The sequence below is a fragment of the Microtus oregoni genome, unplaced genomic scaffold, assembly GCF_018167655.1.
Source record: "Microtus oregoni isolate MIOR12 unplaced genomic scaffold, Mior012 000065F_ref0000479, whole genome shotgun sequence".
In the NCBI taxonomy this organism is placed as follows: domain Eukaryota; kingdom Metazoa; phylum Chordata; class Mammalia; order Rodentia; family Cricetidae; genus Microtus; species Microtus oregoni.
In genome coordinates, this window is record NW_024543875.1 from 10027880 (window position 1) to 10043729 (window position 15850).

Here is a 15850-nt window from a genome sequence, read left to right on the forward strand (position 1 = left end):
GAGATCCGCCTGCTTCTGCCTCCCAAGGGCTGGGATTAAAGGCGTGCGCCGTCATAGTCAGCTTTCTATCATCCTCATCATTTGCATTTTGAAACATGGGAATCTGGAGAGATGGCTCTGGTTAATAGCACTGGCCGCTCTTGCAGCGGACCCAGGCTAAATCCCTAGCACCTACATGGTAGTTTATAACTGACGGCAATTCCAGTTCTAGAGGATATGATGTCCTCCTCTGCCCTCTGAGGGTACCAGGCACAGGCAAAGCATTCCTACACAGAAATTAAATAAATCTAAATTTTAAAACATTTATTCTCTCCTTTGCTGCCCACGTGTGCTTGTGTGTACTCACGCATGGAGGGCAGAGGACACCTTACAGGAGTCAGTTCTCTCCTTCCATGTGGGTGCCAGGGGTCAGAAGGACCAATACACAGGGAAGTTCCTGGGCTGCAGCGGAAGGAACTCTGGCTCAGAGACGCTGGCTCTGGATGCAGCAGCAAGAGGTGTGAGCTCAGAGGGCAGGCAATGATCCTGAGTAGCAGAGACGTACAGAAGAAATGCCTGCTTACCCAGGAGAACATGGTGCTTCCGCCACTGCAGCAGGGCTTTGGGCAGGGATCCCTGCTTTCAAGTCTTGCGGAGTCCTGAATTTTTTTTTTTTGATGGACCTTGCTGTTTCATTTGATGGGTGGGTGAAGGATGGGCACGGGTGCCAGTGGCTAAGTCAACTCTGCAAAGACGTGTGGCACAAAGAGGTGGAGTCTAGACTTGGCATGCTGCCTGGTCACCAACCTTAGCTGCTAGTTCTATCTGTGTAACTTCGTACTCTTTGCTGAAAGAAGCTCCTTGGGGACCCTCCACCCTCTGGGCTTTGGTAATTGACATCTTGAAGGAGTTAAAACTGTAGTGGTATTTCATCTGTATTTCAATAAATAAAGCTTGCCTGAAGATCAGAGAGTAAAGCAGCCTCCCTGGCCAACCTTACAGACCAGGCGGTGGTGACACACACCTTTTAATCCCAGTAGCCACACTGGTTTATCATAGAAACCTGGTAGAAGTGGAACACGTCTTTAATCCCAGCACTGGAGAGGAATGTAAGATGGAAGGAGACAACTCTCAGGCAGTCTCATGCCGAGGATTACTGGAGGCAGGGTCTCCATTTCGGACAGAGGTAGAGGTAAGAGCCAGTGAGTGGCTGGCTGTTTTGCTTTTCTGACCTTCAGGTTGAACTCTGATATCTGTCTCTGGGTTTTTATTAATTTTGCTACATGGAACTGTTCCCTTCTGGTTGCACTTCCGTCTCCAGAGTGAGAAGGTGACGTGAGGTAGACTGTTGAGTATTGCTAATACTGAAGCCCATTTGAAATACATGGCGGTGAATTTTGAATCGCTGTTCTGTGGCGGAGGTTGTCAGGCCGGTGGACAGGTGAGAACCTCAGAAAACTAAGGGTGCTAAAAGGGCTTGAGGGGGTTTGGTGTTTTGTTTGTTTGTTTTTGTGTGCCCTGGGGAACTGAAATTTGCTTCAAGAAATAGAGAAGACTGTTCACCCAATAAAAGAAAGTACTTAGAGGCCTCAACTAAGAGACTTGTGTTTGTATCTACTCTTACAAGCCAATTTTAAAAACACAGAAATGGACAAAGGCCAGTGGCAGTGGCACACACCTTTAATCCTTGCACTTGGGAGGCTGAGGTGGGCACGTGTCCGAGTCCAGATCTACACAGCAAGTTCTAGGCCAGCCAGGGATAGATACATAGTGAGACTATGGGGTGTGTGTGTGTGTGTGTGTGTGTGTGTGTGTGTGTGCGTGTGTGTGTTAAGGGGAAAAAAGGGATGGGCAAAGGATCTGGATTATTCTACCTGGAAAACAGACAAATATTCAGTAATAGCACCATCAGAAAGATGTCAAACAAATACGTGATGCTCTCACTGCTGCTTCAGTCGTTAAGATCTGTTAGTTGCTTTTCTCATTCATTTTGATCAGTGAGCTGAAAAAGCATCTTAAGGGTGGCTACGTTCCTGTCTGTCTGAGAGTAGAAGGCATGGCAGTAGGGGGCATCTCAGTCTGTGGTGTGGTCCTGGGAAGCAGCAGCCTGTTTACACTGTGGTAGGGCAGAACCAGAAGCCAGTATAGCCTTTAAAGACCTGCGGCTTTTCTACAAGTCTAACACTGCACAGCCTTCAGAACAGGCCCAGAAGCCGGGAAATAGGCGCTCAAAGCTTGAGAGGAAATAGGCGCTCAAAGCTTGAGAGCCCAGGGGACGCGTGAAGAGGACCGTCTGCGGGAGTCAGCCCTCGACTTCCATCATGTGGTGTGAAGAGGACCGTCTGCGGGAGTCAGCCCTCGACTTCCAGGATGTGGTTTCTGGGAACTGAGCTTAGCTCTTTAGATTTGAGAGCAAGTGCCTTCCCCCACTGATCCATCTCACCAGCACTTTATCTGATTTTTTTCAACCAGAAGCTCATTGATCAGTGTAGTGACTAGGCAGCAAGCTCCAGGCATCCTCCTGTCTCTACACCATCTCAGTCTGGGATACAGCTTTTCCTTTTTACTTTTGCATGGGTGTGGGGGTTGAGACCTGTTCATCGTGGCCTTTATCAACTGAGCCATCTCCTTAGGATTTTATACTTTAGCTCTTTTTTTGTTTTGTTTTGTGTTTTGAAGCTTTTGTGGTTTTATTTTTTTCAATCATGTAATATTTTTATTGATTATTTGGGAATTTCATATCATTCTGATCACACTCATCTCCCAGTCCTCCCAGGTCTGCCCCAAAAAAGGAGAAGAGGAGAAAGAGAAAAAATTCAACTTGTGTTACCCATATACTCATTGGAGCATGATCAAACTCCCAGAGACCAGCCCCTTAAACAGTCCTTCCCCACCCGCATCCCGCCAGAAGCCATTGGTTGTGGAGAGTACACTTCAGCATCCTTACTACATTTTTAAGGGTTCTCTTTGATGGCTGTCTGTCTAGGCTGTTATTTTGTAGGGGTGGGGATGGGGTGAGAGTATGGGTTGTCATAGAAGCTTTCTGTATTCCTCTTTTTCAACTGTGAGTCCACAGTCAGCAATACCACTGCAAGGGGCTAAAGAGATGGCTTGTAGGTTAAGAGCACTGGCTGCTCTTCCAGAGGGCTTAAATTCAATTCCCAGCAAACCACATGGTGGCTCACAACCATCTATAATGAGATCCACTGCCCTCTTCTGGCATGCAGACATACATGCAGGCAGACCATGGTATACATAATAAATAAATAAATCTTTTTTTTTAAATGCCACTGCAAAACCTTGCTTCCGAAGCACATATACTAAAATTGGAACAATACAGAGAAGTTTAGCATGGCCTCTGTACAAGGTTTTAATTACATTTAAAAGATTTTTTGGGTTATGAATTCTCTCATTATTGGTAATGTTCTCTTGCTTTTAACCCCTTCTCTTCAGGACATTCTCTCATACCTCCCTTTCCTTTTTGAGACAGTATCTCACTATGTTAATATATCCCTGATTGATTGGCATGGAGCTTCCTGTATAGGCCAGTGTAACCTTGAATTTACAGAGATCGCCTGCCTCTGCCTCCTGAGTGCTGGGATTAAGGACCTAGTAACCATGCCTGGCCTTTCTTCCTTTTATTTGTATGCCCTTCTTTGTTTTCCTCCTACTCCCTTCCTTAATTTTATTCATTTTCTATTTCTGTATTTACTCAAAGTACTTTTTACCTTGATAGCGTACATCCTGTTGCTGTTTCCGGCCTATAGTCATCGTGGCGTGTAAGTGGACTTTGAGTGGTTTTAAGCGTATTTCTGCGTCTTACTCTGGTTATTCTTGTTGCTGTTGTCGTGGTTAATTTCCTCTTCTGCGAGTGGACCCTCAAAAGCGTGTTGCTTACTGAGAAGATACTGAAATACAACTAGGAAGCGTCCAGACCAGTGGATGTTCAGATTGATACGCAGAAGCATTAGAAACAGGAATCACCAAAGCTACATGGCTGCCCACTGTGGCGGACTTCTCGACCGGCGCACCAGGATTCCACTCAGATCACGCTTTTACTGGAGTGCCCTTGATTGATGGGGAGCATGGAACGAGAGGGCGGGAAAACGAGGGGCAGGGAGCGAAGGGGAGAGGCAGCAGGAAGCAAAGGGACCAAGGGCACTTAGGCAGCTGCTTAAATAGGGAATTGGCACACGGGTCGCCCTGTGATTGGCTGCCACCAACAGCTGACACCAGACCGCATCGGGATAGGCTCAAGGATCCTCATCCACCGCGCATGTGGGAAGCGGGGACGCGCAGCTCTCAAAGCCATAGCCAAATATGGAGTTGTTTATTACCAACAAGACAGGATGTCGGCGCCATCTTGTAATGGCGATCCTGTCCCGCTCACTACAGCCCACAAGCTCCCGTGTAAGAAAGGGCACTGTCAAAGAACCACAGACAGCTGACGAGTGCCGAGACCAGGAGAAACAGTCTTCCCCAGGGAAGAGCACCCAGATCGGTTATCCAGTACCAAATGGTCAGCCCTGGAAACGTACATACAAGTAACATTATATAGGCTGAGCAAGTTGTACTTACATCTTAGTAACACACATGCAATCACCACCACCAACAAAGCAAAAGAGGCCATGAATTTGGGGGGTGGGGTGTACATGCAAGGGGTTGGAGGGGAGGAAAGCTAAGGGGGAATGTAGGCAGAGGCTGCTTGTTCATTCTGTGCCACCCAGACCTGAAATAACCATACAGAAACTTTATTGTTACAACGCTGCTTGGCCTATTAGCTTATGCTTCTCATTGGCTAACTCTTATACCTTAAATTAGCTTATTTCTATTCTGTATTTTACCATGAGGCTCATGGTTTACCAGTAAGGTTCCGGGTGACAGCTCCATGGCTTCTCTTTGACTCTGCCTACTCTCTCCTCTGTGTGCTTGGAATTACCACCTTGCCTTACTCTGCGCTGCTATAGGCTCAAAGCACTTCTTTATTAGCCAATAGTATTCACAGAATACAAAGGGGAATCCCACATAAGGGGAAACGATATCAGAATCTCAGCTTTAGAAAAGAACAAAAGCTTTAGAATGAGCCTTGAAGCAGCATCCTTCCATGCTTGACTTCTGCTTTGGTTCCTTCACTGACCGCCCCCCCCCCCCAAGATAGACTGTGACCTGAATGTTTAAGTCAAACCAAATGAACTCTTCTCCCTGGTTGCTTTTGTTCATGGTGTTTGTCACAGCCACAGAAAAATGAGGACAAGCGTGACCGCAACTTCCAGGAACCAAGGGACACAATTAAGGGATACAACAGACCTAAGGAGCCACTGCCTGGGAAGAGGAGCTGCGAAAACTCAAGTGCAGAAATCTATGCATGAAATTATAGTAGAAAACTTTCCAAATCTAAACATAGATGCATGTACAAGGAGGAGAGTCATTTAAAGTCCTAAATGGACATGGCTGGAGAAGAACCCAGCCTTGGCACATTTCAGCTGGAACCACGTTAAAAGATCCAAGTAAAAACACACCAATACATTGTAGGCATGTGACACATCAGAGTACTGTCAGAATTTTTTAAAAATTTATTTATTTTTTTTAAACAATCTTTTCTCATTTTACATACCTATCCCAGTTCTCACTCTCTCCCCTCCCCTCCCCTTCCCTATCCCCAATCCACTCCTCAGAGAGGGTAAAGCTTCCCACGGGGAGTCAACAAAGTCTGACACATCACTTTGAGGCAGGACCAAGGCCCTCCCCCTATATCTAGGCTGAGCCCTCCCTCCAAAGAGAATGGGCTCCAAAAAGTCAGTTCAAGCACTGGGGATAAATCCTGGTCCCATTGACAGTGGCCTCATAGACTGCCCAAGCCACACAACTGTCACCCACATTCAGAGGGCCTAATTTGGGCCTATGCAGATTTCCCCCACTATCAAGCCAGAGTTAATGAGCTCCTGCTAGCTCAGGTCAGCTGTTTCTGTGGGTATCCATCATGGTCTTGACCCAATTGCTCATATTGTGAGCCTTCTTAACCCAAACTATTAGAGCCAGGAAAGTGTGAAATGATCATTGTTGTGGTTTTTTTTTTTTCCTCTCCTTGAGGGTTTTGTTTGTTTTCAGGGATTGATTTATTTTACCCAGTGGTTTGAGGGTATTGTCCAGTTTGAGAACCATCTGGATCAGGAAACAGCCTGGAGTAGAAAGTGATAGCCAAGTCCCTACCCCAGCAGCCTACTCCAAAGGCCTCCTTCCTCCAGCTTGGCCCTACCTACTGTCTGCAAACTTGGAAAACCCCACCACCACCTGCTAGGAAACAAGTGTTGGAGAGATTGACACTAACCCATAACGTTCTGCCCATGGTTCCTGTACGCACATAGCCATGTCATAATGCCAAATCAACTTAAAAAATCTCCATAGTCTTAGAATTCCAACTCTTAAGAGATCTGCAGATACTAAGATTCAAGGTAGTCTCTTCTCTTTTTTCTTCTCCTCCTCCTCTTCGCCTTTCTTCCTTTTTCACATTGCAGTAGGTACCCTTATTTGTTCAAGAGCTCATACTGTAAGCACCAAACAGGCCTGGGCTTTGGTCTGTGAGTACATATCACATCGGGGGAGAAGCAGACTGACCCATGAACAAAGCTGAAGATTGAAGGTTCATGGCTATCACACTGTAGATTCGGGATTTCTCTAGCCTAGGATCTAGCAGTCACAGGTTTTTTTAGGTACTTTTGAATGTCCCACAGGGTGTCTGCATTCTTCTTGAGCTGAGTGACATTATTATCCTTCAGCTTCTGTTTGATGACACTGGTTAATCCCTGAGTGTTAAGGATGCACAGGAGACAGAGAAAGCAAAGAATGAACTTCACAAATCTGTGAGTCATCCTTGCTCAGGGCCATGCTGATCTTCTCTGTATCAAGGCAGTCTTTACCTGAGTCCCCGGAAAAAACAAGTTCTCGGTTACTTATTTTCAGTATAAAATGGTACAGAGTAAGTATTGCCCTTCCAAAAAGGAATATGGACCGCGAGGATGGATCAGACCAGGGCGTGGCCAATAGAGCCAGGCGACCGAATCTGACAACTCCAGGCCCAACATCTGAGGCTCCTGGTGCTGTCTGCTGAGTTTCAGTGGGCTCTGTGGCCTTGTCACTGTGACCCCACCTCCTGTGGCATGTGAGACCTCTTTCTTGGCTGGCTCCACCATGTGCCTGTAGAGCTGCTTGGCAGATATCCATATTCTTAGCGCTTCTAATAGCATGGGGTATCTGTTTGCAGTTTTCTGAACAGCTCAATCGGGCTGCATGCTGGGAATGCAACTCAGGTACACGGTACCTGTCCTTAAAAGCTTCTGAAAGCTTGATACAAATCCCCATGACCCTCTAAGTCTTCTGACTTGCATGACCTCAAAACCAGTACCATATGAATGATGAAACCTTCCACTGCTGGTTCTGAATGGAGCCTGACCTGGGGTGGCAGAGCCTGGAAAAACATTTCCCTAAGAGAATTTTTTGAGCATGAGGCCTTTGAGACACTCTGTTTAGGAGCTCTCCTTTGAAATAAATGTTTTCAAGAGGGTTTTCAGTTTTATTCCTGGGAATGGGGTCTTGCCCTCATGGCATCATTCTCTTGTCCCAGAACAAAGTTTCTGGCTTGTCCTTAGCTGCACCCGTCCCTGTTAACAGCCACAGCTGCTCTGCACACATCTGCCTTGTCTCCTCTGTCTGCGACTTGGTGTTCACATTCCTCTCCTGAAAAATCTGTATATTTGCCACATCTTACCTACTTCCTGCTCACTCTCGTTTGAAGCCTAGCTGAAGAAAGTGAGCGATAGCCATGCCACAGCCTGGATGCCTTGAAATTTCTCCCACCAAGCAGATCAGTCCATCACGGTTCAATTTAGCCTCACTCAGTTCTTTAGGACACAGAGAGAACATACACGCATGGCCAGAATGTCACAGTGACCGCACTCCAGTTCCCTTTACAACCTTTGTGCCCTCCCTGAAACCCAGCAAGCCTGACTTCACTGTGCATCCACATCAGGACGGTGGCCTTCTGAACTCCCACCGGAAAAACCCAGTTAAGTCCGTGTATGGTGTTCTAGGGTTTTTCTAGCCTGCAACTCCAGACTCCCATTCTCCCACAGTCTGGTCCAAAGGGCTGCAACTAATATGGGCAGGTTTCTCACAAGAACCTTCTTGGCACCAGTATTTTGTGTTAGGTACATTTCTCATCCCTGTGACCAAATACTTAATAAGAAGCAACTTAAGGACTGAGGAGATTGCACAGTGGGTAAGAGTGTAAGCAAAAGGACCCGTGTCTGAATCTCTGGCACCAACATAAGAGCGGGACATGCCTGTACATACCTATACCTGTAGCAGTATGGAGTGGACACAGGCTTTTCCCAGGGGCTCACTGATCAGACAGCATAGCCAAAATAGTAAGCTTCAGATTCAATGAGAGACCCTCTGTGCTGGCTAGTTTTATGTCTGGTGATGGAATCACTGGAGATGAGGGAGAAAATACCTCCATAAGATGGGGCTATAGGCAGCTCTGTAGAGCATTCTCCTAATAAACAATTGATGGGGGAGGACCCAGCGCATGGTCGGCGGTGCTACCCCTGACCTGGTGGTCCTGGGTTCCATAAGGAAGTAGGCTGAGCAAGCCATGGGGAGCAAGCCAGGAGGCAACACCCTTCCATGGCCTCTACATCAGCTCTGTCCTCCAGGTTCCTGCTGCGTTTGAGTTCCTGGCCTGACTTCTTTCAGTAATGAACTGTGATGTAGATGTGTAAGCCGAATAAAGCCTTTCCTCCCCGTGCTGCTTTGGTCACAGAGTGTCATCACAGCAATGGTGACCCTGAGTAGGGCCCTCTCAGGAAATACGGAGGCAGCACTAGAGACACCCGATGCTCTCTAGCTTCAACGCCCATCCATGGATGTGCACACGTACACACACGTGCATACACCACACATACACACAATTTGAGGAACCAGACTATGGCAGGGAAGTAAGTCATGGCAGGAGGAGCTGGAGGTGGTTGGTGGACATCTCAGCAGATCAGGAAGCAAAGCCCTGAACATAACTTCCAACCAAGATTGCTATGCACTGCAAAAGTGTTTTTTAAATTTGATGAAGACACTTAGACATTTCAAGAAAGCCATTGACTAATTCACAACTTCCGAAGTAGCACCACGTTGGGCGCCATATGTGGTAATAGGGGCGGCGGCGGAGCTGCGTCCCCAACACCCCGGCCGCCTGCCCGGCTTGCTTATGCCCCGAAATAATTACACGGACACTGTATTCCTCCAAACACTGCCTGGCCCTTCTCTTCTAGGCTAATTCTCACATGTTAATTTAGCCCATTCTAATCATCTGTGTGTGGCACCCCAAGGTGCGCTTACCGGGAAGATTCTAGCCTATGTCCATCCTGGGTCGGAGCTTCATCCCGGGAGCGGGGCATGGCGTCTCTCTCAGGCGTCTGTTGCTGAGAGGAGAGCTTTCGAGTCTCTGACCTCACTTCCTGTTCCTCCCAGCATTTTGTTGTTTACTCCTCCCACCTATCCTCTAACCAATAAAATGGGCCAGGGCAGTGCCTTTATTAGCCAATGACCTTCCTCCATCACACCTCTGAAACTCTAAGTGAGCCACCTCACTTAAATGTTTTCTTTATCAGAGTTGCTGTGGTCATGGTGTCTCCTCATAGCAATAGAAACCCAAACTAAGACATAAGGGCCCAATGCTAACATATCAGGGCTGTCTTTGGGGATTATGGAAATCCTGCAAAATTATGTAGTGGTGGGGTTGGAGATGGCTCAGCAGTTAAGAGCGTGACTGCTCTTGCAGAGAACCTAAGTCTGGTTCCCAGAACCCATGTCAGAGAGCTTGTAACTGCCTCCACCTCCACCTCTGAAGAATTCACTGGTGTTCACACTTCCACATGTGTGTTCATAAAGACACACAAACACACCTTATTTTAAAGTTAAAAATAATATCATTTAAAAGAATTATGTGGCGGTGACGTCACACCCTTTGGAATCTACCAAATGCCACTGAATTACATGCCTTAGAATGTTTATTTCTGAGGCTGGAGCATTGGCTCTGTTACAAGCACTCGCTGCTCTTGCAAAGGTCTTGGGCTTAGTTCCCAGCACACACACGAGGACTCACAACTGTCTGTAACTCTAGTTCCTGTGGCTCTAATGCCCTCTTCTGGCTTCTGGGATACTACATGCATGTAGTGCATTTATCTATGTCTACCATGTCGTCTGTCTGTCTGTCTTTATCTATATATATGGGAAAACACTCACAAAAAAAATAAATAAAACATTTTTAAATGATGATTTATGGTATGTAACTCTATTAGAAATATACCAACTACCGTTGGAATTGAGGGTAGTATGTTTTGAGATGTTAAAAGCCACACACTTCTCTGAACTATTTTAAATAGCAGGGGCACGAAACATAGTTTATTACTTATGTGGGAAGTTATTACTTATGTGCAGGGGACCCAGAGGACAAAAATAGCCATAATTGAAGGCAAACATGACTGACTCCCTCCCCACCTACAGACTACCCCGACACTGAGAGACTTCAGAAGGCCCCCCCCCTTTGAGAAATACTGCTTCTCACTCTCCAAACTACAGATGATGTATTCCTAAATAAACCGTCCATTATTCCCGCTGAGTGGGAGTACTTATGGCTTTCCAGAGAGAGCCTAGGCAGGGTTTGTAAGGGAGGTGGGATAGAATGCCATGAGTTCTCAGGGTCCTGCTGATTGCCACCTCTTTCCCACAGCTGGCATCCCGCCAGTCTGGCCATGGCACTGGGTGGGATCTATATCTCGCTAGAGATGCCCTTCTCTGTCCTAAGATCTGTTGCCAGGGTTCTCACTCCATTTCTGGGTTGCAGGCTTTCAGTCGCTATCACAGCAGAGACTTCGTGGTGTCCTTCAGGGATGCTGAGTGAGAACGTGTCAGCCCTTGGCTTCAGGTGGTGTTGACATTCTCCACGTCTTAGCTCTGTCGGTTAGCTCCCTGGCCCCTTGCCAGAGCACAGTTGTTGCTGCACTGAAAAATTCAAACCTTCCTCTTAGCAGTGAAATCTTCAAAATCCGCTGAGCATCAGCTCAGGCGCTAACTGGAGCCCATAACACTGGAGGTGTGGCTGCCACAGTCTCTTAGGAACTCAGTCTGTTGATGTGTGAAAACCTGTTACTGTTACGTGGTGTGGGACCCGTGGTGATCGGAGTGGAGGCTGAGGCAGGAGGATCGCTCCAAGTTTGAGGTTAGCCTGGTATACATAACAGGTTTCAGGGTTGGATTGTGAGACCCCACCTCAAAAGCTAATAAAAAGCATGAACGAAACTGGCACGGTGGCACACACCTTTAGTCCCAGAATGTGGACGGCAGACGCTGACTCTTGAACTTGAGGCCAACCCAGTCTACAAGGGTTCTAGGACAGCCAGAGCTACACAAAGCAACCCTGTCTCGGGAAAACAAGCAAAAAAAGGTAAATGAAAAGAGGTTATGTTTCCTAAAGTGAGTTTAAAAATGTAAGTTTCTTTCATTTCTATTTTATTTTAAAGTGTAGGTTTCTTTCTTTCTTTTTTCTTTTGAAAAGTGTAAGTTTCTGACTTAGAAGTGTTCACATGTGGCCATAGTCAGGCCTGCTGGGTACAGACCTGTTGGTGTAGGAAGAAATAAAAGTCAGCCAAACCCATCACTAACGGGTCACCATCCCACACCCTCCCCTGTCTCTCCACTGTGAGCTGTGAGCCTGGGGGCACTGGTACTCTGACCTTCATGTTGTGCAGGCTACTAGGACTACAGGGAGCCACCACCATAAGTACAGAGTGTACTCAAGGAATGGTGGCCGTTGGCATCCTTGGTCTGATAATTTCCTGGTACATTTCTGGCTTGCTAAATAGTCAACCAACGACCAAATCTATATCGTGAGTCTTGCCAACCTTATCACCTGGATCAATGCTCTTTGGCCTAGCCCAGCTTGGAGTTGTGGGGCCAAGTAAAACATTGCAGGTCAGAAATAGCTCCAGGCTGCTGATTTGCCATCTCTGGGCTGTGCATACTTCACAGGACCAGCCAAGAATTAAGTGTTTGCTAAGTGCTGGGCAGTGGGCCAGACTCTGGGGCCAGTCTTCATCCTCAAGTAGCCGGAGCTTTCTGGTGTAACAAAGTGTCGTCACAAATACCAACGCAAGAAGATGAGGCAGCAAAACAAAGTCTACTAAACCGGCTGGCCGAATGGGATGAATGGCTGACGGGAGTTCCTGTGGAAGGATGAGACTCTTCCAGCAAAGGTTGAGGAATGGGTAAGAACAATGGTTTCCAGCAGAGTTCTACCTGGAGCTTAGATAACTCAATCAGCTTCTTCACCTGGTGGTACTGGAAAGTAGGTTCTGGCAACAGCTATGCCATGACATGGCAGGCTATGCCGTGACGTGGTATCTATGCTGGGACGTGGCGGCTATGCTGGGACACGGCAGGCTATGCCGTGACGTGGCAGGTCGGGGAGGGCTCACATGCTACAGAGGGATAGGTGTCTGTCAAGCCCTCAGACTAAAGAGCTGTCTGTCGATGAGGAAATCTGGAGCAGATGTTAAAGGGAGATGACCAATGGCATTTCAGCCTCATAGCCAGCTTCAGCGGTGAGCATGACTGCCGTTTGTCCTATTCACTTTCTGGCACAATGATTTTTCGGTAGATTATGATTGTCTGCCACTTTGAAGACTCAGTGGCGAGATGGACTTCGTGTGGGGCATTAATTGGTCAGGTTGATGCAAGGAGGAGACCACCTGGGGAGCCTCATTGTGTGCCCTGTGCCATCCTGAGATTTCAGGGAAGGTGTGGTTCGCGGTTCTGTGTACACTCGGGCGCAGGCTGGCAGCACTTATTCTGTGTGTGCGGTCTGTTTGGCTCATGTGCTTCCCGCACAGCCGAGAAGCAGGGGAGTTAATGGCCCTGGACCCAATAGCTGGCAAATGGAAAGCAGCTAATAAGTGTACTCACCTCACACACCACAGCCAGGAGACAAATGCCCAAGATGTGTTTTGGTTCAACAGTTCTGGGCAGTCTCAGGAAATCTCAGTGGACCTGAGCACTGATGGCTGCGTCTCTGACTTTTCCCTTCACTTTTCCACTCCCCACGGTTTCTCATCTCCCATTTCCCCGAATCTGCTTTCTAGGAGAATTAAAACAAAAGGCAGAAGAAAACGGCCAGAGTTCACCCTGGTTTTGACATGCTGGAGAGATACCTGGTAGAAGCAGGCAGTAGGTGTTGGCCCCATGACATCCCATGGAGATGGAGATGGAGATTTCTTGTTAGCTTATGGTGGCTGCTGTTACACAGGTTTAGGGAAAGCTTATCTAAAAGGAACCATGGAAGAAAGAAAGCCCTTCAAAGACAGCGCTTCTTAACCAGGGAGCATTTTATCACACCGAGTACAGGGGACAATGTCTGAGGCATTTTCGGTTGTGTGTGTGTGTGTGTGTGTGTGTGTGTGTGTGTGTGTGTGGTGGTGGTGGTGGTGACGGAGGTAGGTGCTCCTACTGGTACCTAGTGAATAGAAGCAGGGATACTACCAGTAGCCAGAGACACTGATGAAATAGAACTGCTCCAAGAGATTACAAGGAGGTGGTAACTAACACCCCATTTGCCAAGCCTTCTGAGCTCCCCACCCCAAGCAGGCTTGGCTCAAATCATCATGGTGTGAAGTTGACAAGATCCCCTTCTATTAGAGATGTGCTGTGACAGAAGGCACTATGGGTAACACAGTGAAAGTGTATTTTCTATTAGACAACAGATTGTGTAGTGGAGTTTAGGGCACCTGTAGGATTTATGCCCAGACACATTCAGACTACCCACCAAAGGCTCTGCTCTGCAAAGACCGCTGACTAGCCTCATCAGGACTTAGCTCCACCAAGTACAATGGGTAGAAATGTTGAAAGGCAGTTAGAGGAAGAGGTGAGAAAGAGGCCCAGTTGGTTCCTCCTTGCTCGACTTGCCTCTCCCTGTTTCCAGAGAGCTGGCTCAGGAGTCAGAAGGCCCAGCTCTGGAATTGGAATTGGCCTAACTGCCTGTCAGTCTCTTAACACCAAGGATCTTAGGCCTTGGTGTTAAGCAAGGCTAGGGAGGGGAACAGAGAGTTAATGAAGCAGGCTGTGGTTGTTGGCCTCCCAGGAACTATTTAGTCTGCTCTACCCATCTCACTTCCTCCTTTGCCTTTGCAACATGAAAGACAGCGCCTTGGCATTGCCTGCCTGGGTCTTCTGCAACACTCGTTACACGAGTCTGCTTACTCAACGACCTCCAAACTGGTGTCGGCGTGGGGGTCTGGATGAAGACAGAAATGGGGGTTCCCCTCAAGGAGCTCTACTCTTCCTGGAAAGAAGAAATGACTGTGGCCCTATCGGCAGCTCACAGGGAAGACTTGAGTGTGGTGACCAGGGTGTTGGGGACTTGCATAGGTACCCCTCAGGGGAGGGGATGAGAAGACGCAGAGTGGGTGATGTAGACTCTGGCAGTCAGCTGAAAGCAAAACCCGACTCATTTAGTTTCTCGAGTTCTTTATATATTTCCATTACCCTAATTGTCATCACAGAACCTACACCCAGTCACTGACGGAAGCGGATGCGGTGACCTGCAGCCAAGCTCTGGGCTGAGCTCCTGGAGTTCAGCTGAAGAGAGGGAGCAGGGATCATATGAGTGAGTGGGGTCAAGATTGGGAAAACCGCAGAGAAAGCTGACCTGAGTTGGTGGGAGCTCATGGACTCTGGACTGACAGCTGGGGACCTGCATGGGACCTAACTAGGCCTTCTGAATATGAGTGACAGTTACATGGCTTGATCTGTTGGGGAGGAGGGTCTGGCAGTGGGACCAGAACTTATCCTGGGTGCATGAACTGGCTTTTTGGAATTCATTCCCTGTGGTGGGATACCTTGCTTAGCCTTGATACAGTGGAAAGGGGCTTGGTCCTGCCTCAACTTGGTATGCCAGACTTTGTTGACTTAGTCTTACCTCCTCTGAGGAGTGGAGTGGGGGGAAATGGGGGGGGGGTCATGAGAATGGGAAGGAGGGGAAACTTGGGTTGGTATGCAAAATGAAAAAAATTGAATAAAAAAAAATGCTCCACAGGCCTCCAGGCCAAACTGAAGGATTTATTTTCTCATTTGGTGTTCCCGCTTCCATATGAGCCTTCCTGTGTCAAGCTGGAAAAAACTATCCGCGTACATTTTGTTTTAAAGTGTGTCTGTTTTTAGAAAAGCATCGATATTCCGGTTTGAAGAAATTGTAACTTTTGATCTGGGCTCTCCCATGCCACAGCTCTGCTGCAATGCTGCTGCCGCCCAGCAGAGGCCGACTTCGGTCTTCCCAGCTCCTGCATGGCGGGGAACCAGCCCCTTTCTATGGAGAATTGGAGGCCTTTTCTCGAAGCGACACTTAGGAACTTTTTGCCAGGGACCCACAGTAAGACATGCGCATCTCGATGCACTCTGGGCTTAAGCTTATGTGTGTTTGTCGAAACAATGCTGCTTAAGGTCCTCTGCGCCCGGATCTTTCTGAGACTCGGGTATTTCAAACATTACTGCTACAACGCACGCACGCACGTGGCTGATGTGAGAGGATGGAGACCTTGTTCTGAGACTCAGTGGGAATCTAGGCCGTGGAGGAGGGGGAGAGTTGCGCTTTGGGGTTACCTGGAAAAGGGCCTTCTGGTACAATGGCTATAATCCCACACTGCCGCATCCATCTGGGGCCTGACTGGATAAATCACGGCATCTGCACCATACTCCAGTGTCCAGTGTCTGTGAAACAGTGATATCACCTGCGTACAAGGAACTTATGAGGACCAAAGAAGCCCTGTATGTG

At 47.8% G+C, this 15850-nt stretch overlaps 1 non-coding gene and 1 pseudogene across 1 annotated transcript; one reads left to right on the forward strand and one right to left on the reverse strand.

The window, feature by feature from the left end:
- Nucleotides 1-3279: 3279 nt before the first annotated feature.
- Nucleotides 3280-3372, forward strand: LOC121440178 (annotated as a pseudogene).
- Nucleotides 3373-6813: 3441 nt separating this feature from the next.
- On the reverse strand, nucleotides 6814-6915 carry LOC121440179. Its single transcript, XR_005973333.1, has one exon. It is a non-coding gene; the product is annotated as a U6 spliceosomal RNA (small nuclear RNA).
- Nucleotides 6916-15850: the final 8935 nt, after the last annotated feature.